Consider the following 7,765-nt stretch of genomic DNA (forward strand, 5'->3'; position numbering starts at 1 on the left):
CATCAGTTCATGCAAATCTGTCCAGGCCTTTTTATAGTCAGCTTATTCATTATTTTTTATAGAATAATATTTATTTACCTACATGCATCATAGCTTGTTTAGCCATTCCCTAACTGATTGGCATTCACTCCTTTTGCAATTCTTGTTACTGCAAAAGTGTTGCTACAACATTTTTGCACATGTGGGTCATTTCCCCTCCTTTATGATTTCCTTGGGATTACAGACCCAGTAATGCCATTGTTAGTGCAAAGGGTATGTACAATTTATCGCCCTTTTGAGCATAATTTCAGATTGGTCTCCAGAATCATTAGAATTTTTCACGACTCTACCAACAATGCATTAGTATACCAGTTTTCTCAAATTCCCTTTAACATTTATCAGAAACTTTTCTTGTCACCTTAGCCAATCTGAGAGTATGAGGTGGTATCTCAGAGTTGTTCTAATTTGCATTCCTGTAATCAATAGTGATTTAGAGCATCTTTTTATATAACTATAAATGTCTTAAATTTTATCATCTGAAAATTGTTCATATCCTTTGACCATTTATCAATTGGGAAATGGCTTCTATTCTTATAAACTTGACACAGTTCTTTTTATATTTTGGAAATGAACCTTTATCAGAAATACTGATAAACATTTTCCTCATTGTACTTTCCTTTAATCTTGTTTCTGTTGATTTTATTTGTGCAAAACCGTTTTAATTTGATGTAATCAAAGTTGTTCATTTTGTCTGCTTTGCTTTCCTCATTTATTTATTTATAGTATAACTTTTTATTTTCAAGTCCACTTTGACTTTATTTTGGCATAAGGTGTGAGATGTAGATCTATGCTGAGTATCTGATATATTATTTTCCAGTTTTCCCAGCAATTTTTGTGAAATAGTGAGTTCTTATTCCAGAAGCTGGAGTTTGGGGAAGAGGGGGTTATCAAATACAAGATTGCTATAAATTCTGATTATTGTGTATATCTAATCTATTTCACTGATCCACCATTCAAAAATGTTTTTGATTACTATTATTTTATAATATAGTTCTAGGTTTGGTACTGCTAAGCCACCATCCTTTCTATTTTTTTTTTTTCCCATTAATTACCTTGGTATTCTTGACACTTTGTTCTTCCAGATGAATTTTGTTTAATTTTTTTTTTCTAGTTCTATAAAATAATGTTTTGTCACTTTGATTGATATAACACCGAACAATTAGATCAATTTAGGCAGAATTGTCATTTTTATTATATTAGCTTGGTGTACCCATAAAAAATTGATATTTTTTTCAATTGTTTAGATATGCTTTTATTTATGTGAGAAGTGTTTTGTAATTATGTTCATATAGTTCTTGAGGTTCTTTTGGCAGGTAGACCCCCAAGCACTTTATTTTGTCTACAGTAATTTTAAATGGAATTTCTCTATCTCTTTCTAATGGGCTTTGTCAGTAACGTACAGAAATACTGATGATTGTTGTGGGTTTATTTTATATCCTGCAACTTTGCTAAAGCTGTATATTATTTCCTGTGGTTATTGGATGAATTTCTAGGATTGTCTAAGTATATTATCATATCATCTGCAAAGAGTGATAGTTTTATTTCCTCAATGCCTATTCTAATTCCTTTAACATATTTTTTTTTCTTTTTTATTGCTAAAGCTAGAACAATGTTGAATAATAAATGAAGATAATGGGCATCCTTGTTTCACCCCTGATCTTTTTGGCAATACATCCAGTTTTTCTCCATTACAAACAATGCTTACTATGAGTTATTATTAGCTTATTATTTCAAGGAAAGCTGCCTTTATCCATTTGCTCTTCAGTGTTTTTAATAGGAATGGACGCTATATTTTGTCAAAAGATTTGTCTGTATCTATTGAGATTATATTATGATTTCTGTTGATTTTGTTATTGATATGCTTGATTATGGTAATACTTTTCTTGATATTGAACCAGCCCTGTATTCTTGGTATAAATCCTATTTGGTCATGAGCTATTATACTGCTGATAAATTGCTGTAATCTCTTTGTTAATATTTTATCTAAAATTTTTGCATCACTATTCATTAGTAAGATTGATCTATAATTTTCTTTCTCTGTTTTGGCCCTTCCTGGTTTAAGTATTAGTGCTATGTTTGTGTCATAGAAGTAATTTGGCATTATTCCTTTGTTATCTATTTTTTCAAATAGTTTACATAGTATTGGAGTTAATAGTTATTTAAATGTTTGGTACAACTCCCTTGTGAATCCACCTAGTCCTGAAGATTTTTTCTTAGGGACTTCATTAATTACTTGTTCAATTTCTTTTTCTAAAATGGGACAGTTTAAGTTTTTATTTCCTCTTCTGTTAATGTGGACAATTTGCTTTTTTGTATATATTTATCCATTTCAGTAAGATTATCAGACTTGCTACTTAACAGTTGGGCAAAATAGCTCCAAATAATTGCTTTAATTTCTTTTTCATTGGTGGTGAGTTCAACCTTTCATTTTTGATGCTGGTAATTTTTTTCTTTCCTTTTTCTTATCAAATTAACCAAAAGTTTATCTATTTTATTTAGTTTTTTGTTTTTTTTTTCATAAAAACATCTTTCAGTTTTGTTTATTAGTTCAGTAGTTTTCTTAGTGTCTATTTTATTAATCTTTCCTTTGAGTTTCAAAATTTCTAATTTGGTATTTAATTTGGAGTTTTTAATTTTTTTTCTAGCTTTTTTAATTGCATGCCTAATTCATTGATCTCCTCTTTCTCTATTTTATTTATGTAGTTATTTAGAGATATAAAAATTTCCCTAAGAATTACTTTGCCTGCATCCCATAGGTTTTGGTATGTTTTCTCATTATTGTCATTTTTCTTGGATAAAATTATAAATTATTTGACCCACTCATTCTTTAGAATTAGATAATTTAAATTCCAATTGAGTTTTAGTCTGTCTCTGAACCTTTGTTGAATATAATTTTTATTGCATTTTAGTCTGAAAAGGAAGCATTTATTATTTCTGTCTTTTTGCATTTGATTGTACAGATTTTATGACCAAATATATGGTCAATTTTTGTTTAAGTGCCAAGTACTGCCAGGAAAAAGATATATTCCTTTCTGTCTCTATTCAATTTTCTGCAAAGCTCTATCATATCTAGTTTTTCTATGATCTTATTAATTTCCCTATTTTATTTCTTATTTATTTTTTGTTTAGTTTTGGCTGATTCTGAGATGGAAAAGGAGGCCTTTGCTGAAATCCAAATTTGAGGACTAATAGTATCAAAATTAATTTTACTTGAACAAAAATAGGAACTATGGAAATTATGTACATATATTATTTTACTAAAAAGTGAAACTTTTAAAAATTTAAACAAATGAGCACTAGAATAGTTTTGCTGTCTATTTCTTTTTATAACTGGCTTAAATTCTTCTCTAGGAATTTGTCTGCTCTACCACTTGGTACACAAATGTTTACTATCATTACTATTTCATTATTTACTATACCCTTTATCAAAAAGTACTTTACCTTCTTATCTCTTTTAATGAGATTTAATTTTACTTTTGTTTCATCTGAGATTACAATTGCTTTTCTTTTTTTACTTCAGTTGAAGTGTAATAAATTTTATTTCAGCTTTTTACATTTACTCCGTATGTATCTTTCTATGTTAAATGTATTTCTTTTAAACAACAAATAGTAGGATTCTGTTTTATAATTCACTCTGCTTTTTGCTTCCATTTTATAGAAGAGTTAATTCCATTCACATTAACAGTTATGATTACCAGCTCTGAATTTTTCTCCACCCTATTTGCTTTCCTATATATACTTTTGTTCTTTCTTTCCACCCTGTCTTTATTTTTGTCTTTTTTTTTTAACCCATCCCACCAAGTACTTCATCTATAACCCCTTCCCTTTCCCTTGCACATATATTTTTACCCACTCTACTCACTTCTTTATCTTTCACTAACTCTTTCCCCCTTACCATTTTTTTCTTAGTATTTCTGCCCTTGTTTCTCTCCTGTCCCTTCCTTTTCTTTTCTTCTTTCTCCTCCTATTTCTTTATAGGATAAATAAATTGTTATACCCAGTGGAATGATTGTTATTTCCTCTTAGAGCCAAAACTGATGAGATCAAGCTTCAGACAATACTTATCTCCCTCCCTTTTTTATCTTTAATGTAATAGGTCTTTTAAGCCTCTCTGTGTAAACTAATGGTCCCATTATACTTTTCCTTTCCTCTTTTTCAAGTACAGACCTTTTCCCACCCCCTAACATTTTTTTTCTTTGATGTCATTACATCAGAGTCCATTCAGAACTACACCCTAGACTATAGAGAATTATCTTGAATATTAATTTAAATAGTATATGTAAAAAGAAAGTGTCAAGCAAAATTGTACCATGATCAGAGATTTGCATTAGATTATAGCAGGGGTCCTCAAACTACTGCCCTTGGGCCAGATGTGGCCCACTGAGGAGGTTATGCAGCCACTGGGTTATGGCAAAATCAGACAGGAAGTGACATTGTACCTAAACTAGAGTTAGCAATGCACTGGGCTGAGAGGTGGAGACAGGGTGTGAGGTTTTGTTTTTACTATAGTCCAGCCCTCCAACAGCCTGAGAGCCAGTGAACTGGTCCCCTATTTAAAAAGTTTAGAGGACCATTGGATTATAGATAGGAATATAGCATGATAGTTGTATTCTATATTTAAAGACTTGTCATGAAGTTAAAGAATTAAATATATTCTGCTTAGTTTGGGATGGAAATCATGCTAGGATGGATGTATAAATATTATAGGGGTACAGTTAGGACTCAAGATGATGTGTCAGGGAATTGCTAAGTAATTAAAGATGTCCAAATATGTAATGAGTTACTTCAGAAAGAAGTAAGTTTCTTATCATTGGAAATGTTTGAACAAAATTGGATTGAACAAAGTTGGATCACCACAGGTCAGTGATATAATAGTAAGATATTTCTTTTCAGGTGTGGATAATATTGAAAACTCTGAAGTACCTTCATTTTTTTGATAGCTGAAAGTTTTACTTTTGTGTTATATTTTCAATACCTTATGCAGTACATAGAAAGATATAACAGATAACTATCAAATGATAACTGATTGATTTTCACTCTGAGTCACTGATTCAATGAAGAGGGGTTATGTCAACAAATACCACAGAAACCAAACAAATCAATATGATCAATATGACACAATTTTTACTACAAGATATCTAGGTCAAATTCAAAATACTTATTCAAAGGAAAAGTGCAGTGAAGTGGTGCATGAAGCTCTATTTCTCACCCAAATCTCACAAGAGATAGTTGTAGCGAGCTGTCTTCTCCAGAAGCTGCTGGATCCCTCTCTGGGAAGAGATCTGCTGTGTCTACTCAAATCTCTCAGACAGATTCTTCTTCCTGTAGTGAACCGTTGTCTCCAGGTAGTTGCTGTTAACTCTTGTCCAGAGAAGTGACTTCCCTTCCTGCAGAGAGCCCCGTCAGGCCTGATGTAATGCAGAGACTTCTCCTTGAATCCTGGCTCTGAATCTCCTCCAGCTCTTATCCTTCTCCAGGCAGACTGCTTTCCAGGCCCACTGTTGCCTCTTTTATCCTCCCAGAGAATGGGCGTGGGATAATGCAAGGGCTTCTGGGAAGAACCACTTCAGCCAATGAGCTTGCTCCTTCTATCAAGTCAACCTGAGTTCATCACCTTGTAATTGTCCAGACAACCTGAATTCTCACCTTGTCACTGTCCAGACAACCTGAGTTCTCACCTAGTAATCCTAACATCTCCCCCTTTCTTTTGATTTAGAACATAGGACAGTCATGACCTTGAAACATAAATCCATCAATATGGGAAGTATTACAGATAATTACATAAATTACATAAGCACATAGTAACACAGTAACATAACACATGCTAGAAGTATATAACATAATCAAATAATCAAAAATTGAAAATTTATAAATGTCCATAAGTCCATTGTCCATTAGTCTCATCTTGTCTGAGGAAGTCCAATGATTCCTGCTGGTTTTAAAGTTCTAACAGTCTTTTTATTAGCCATGCTCTTTCGGTGTAAGATGTTTCTTAGATCTTCTCCTTTATTTTGAGGTCTTTCTCTTTTTCTGTCTCTCTCTGATGGACAAGGCGAATACGACTTGTTGGCACCCATCTGATTCCTTCTCCTGCTGAAGAAATACAAGCAAACCCTCTCCCCCAGGCAGTTAACCTATCTGGTCCCTTCCATTCACCACTTTCTGGATCTCTCCACATCACCTGGCAATTATCTAAGGACAGTGGAGATGCTCGCACTGGACACTATCCTTCTGGTGGGTTATAAAACCTGTCTGCCGGAGCCAGTGCATCTTGGCCAAAAATTAGAAAATTAATGGTATAGAGAACTAAATTTAGAAGTTCTCTAGGGTTACCTGTGGCTCCCCCTTTCTTTTGTTTTTGGAGGAGTGTCTTAATATCTCTGTTTCTTCTCTCTACTATTGCTTGCCCTTGAGGATTAAAGGATAAGCCCGTGGTATGTAAAATCTTACACTGTGCACAAAAGTGTGTAAAATGTTTGGACATATATGCAGGTCCATGGTCTGTTTTTATTGCTTGTGGCACACCCATAATTGCAAATGCTTGTATAAGGAATTCAGTGACCACTCGGGCTGTCTCTTTTGCTGCTGGCATTGCAATGTGAATCCTGAAAAGGTGTCTACCACGACATGGATAAAAGATAGACGACCAAAAGATTTATAATGGGTCAAATCCATTTGCCAGATTTCATTGGGTCTCAAACCACGAGGATTCTTCCCTGGAGGGAGTGTAGGAGTGTGGAAAGGAAGACAAGCTGTACAGCTTTTTACTATGCTCCTAGCTTCCTCTCTTGTGATTCCAAATTGTAAACGTAAAGCTCAAGCAGCCTGATGATATTTAGAATGAGATTCTTGTGCTTCCTGAAATAAAGGACTACTGGCTAACATGGTTAGAAGGCTATCTGCCTTTGAATTTCCATCAAAAATGGGACCTGGAAGTCCACTATATGAGTGGACATGCAAGATATAAATCTTGCCTGGATGTTTTCTCACTTGCTCTTGAAGTTCCTTAAAGAGCTGATAAATATTGGAAGCTGCAAATTTTATTTGGGCTGTGGCGATTCTTTGTACTACACCTACTGAATAGGCTGAATCAGTAATTATATTTACGTCTCCTGGGTAATAAGTAAGAGCTAGCATGATAGCAAATAATTCATTCTGTTGAGTGGACTGAAAAGGAGTCCTGACTGCTCTCTTTATGGTTAAATCCGAGAGTATACAGCACAAATATTTTCTTTGGAGGCATCTGTAAAGATTGTTGGTCCTTTAAGAGGAACCTTAGAAACCTTTTCTTCACAGATCCATCGCCAATTATGTAGTAGCCGGGTTATCTTTAATGGAGATCCATGTGCAAAATTGGAGCGGTGGCCAATAAAATTTGCCATTCTGGGATGGTCTCACAGCATACATTAATTTGTGTGTTAGTATAGAATGTGTATATTTTTTCAGGGCTCATTCCAGATAATTGTGTTACTCTCTTAATAGCCTTTAATAAAATCCTAGCCACAAGCACTGGGTAAGGTGTAAGGCTTTGTTCTGGTTGTGCTGGGAGGTTCACCCACTCAATCACTCTGTCTCCTTGATGAAGGACTGCTGTGGGTGCCTCTTTTGTAGCAAAAACTGATATTTCCAAGAGTTTTTGAGTGACTCTTTCAACCACATTGGATAAAGCCAGTTCAACTTCTCTCAAAGCCTCTTGTGCTTCTTTTGTAAGCTGGCGTGGTGAATT

This window comes from Sminthopsis crassicaudata, chromosome 1, assembly GCF_048593235.1.
Source record: "Sminthopsis crassicaudata isolate SCR6 chromosome 1, ASM4859323v1, whole genome shotgun sequence".
NCBI classification, from domain to species: Eukaryota; Metazoa; Chordata; class Mammalia; order Dasyuromorphia; family Dasyuridae; genus Sminthopsis; species Sminthopsis crassicaudata.